The sequence below is a fragment of the Aptenodytes forsteri genome, unplaced genomic scaffold (genome assembly GCF_000699145.1).
Source record: "Aptenodytes forsteri isolate BGI_AS27 unplaced genomic scaffold, ASM69914v1 Scaffold84, whole genome shotgun sequence".
In the NCBI taxonomy this organism is placed as follows: Eukaryota; Metazoa; Chordata; class Aves; order Sphenisciformes; family Spheniscidae; genus Aptenodytes; species Aptenodytes forsteri.
In genome coordinates, this window is record NW_008795492.1 from 3850958 (window position 1) to 3851770 (window position 813).

Sequence of the window (813 nt, forward strand, 5' to 3'; positions counted from 1 at the left end):
CGGCCGCCTCAGCCTTCAGCCCTGCCCGGCGGCGAGGCGAGGGCGCGAGGGAGCAGCGGCCGGGCGGGAAGAGGCCGCCCGCGCTGGGCAGCCCCGCAGCCGCCCCCGTGGAGGGACTGAGGGTGCCAGAGGTCTCTGCCCCGGCCCCAGCGCTCTTCTCGCCAGCCTCTGCGGGGGTGAAACCCCTCAGCTACCGCCTTGACCCTGCAGGAGGCCCTTTCTCGACTCTTGCAATATGGCAAGGGCGCTGTTACTGCCAAGGCCACCCCAGAGCCACCGTGGTGCTTGGTGAGCACTGACAGCCACTGACTGGCGCAGGCCAGGCTTCCCTGCCGGGGGACTCGATGCAGACGGCGTGACAGGGCTCCCTGACTCTCATGAAGGTCGTCTGTCTCAAAAGTCTAGTATGATCTCATTCCCAGTATATCCATTATATTTAGTATTTCACCCTGTGGTGGTGCAGTAACTATGTATCTGCGTTAGGAAATTGCCCAATACAGGGTTTTGTCACCCTTCCGCTGAAGTTGGTCCTTACTGATGCCAGAGAGCGAAAAGGTGACGGAGTAGTGCAACTCCTCTGACATGGTATAGTTGCTGGTAAAACAGATCCCAACTTCTTTGAGGTTCATCCAAAGTCTTAAGAGGTTTCTGGCAAAAGGAGTTTTGAGGGAATAGACTCTGACAGATCAAGTTCAGAAGTTACCATGACTTTTATAAACACCTGTTTTACAATATAGATGCTGGTTTATATAATTGTGGTTTTACCCCAGCCGGCAACTGAGCACCACGCAGCCGCTCGCTCACTCCCCCCAC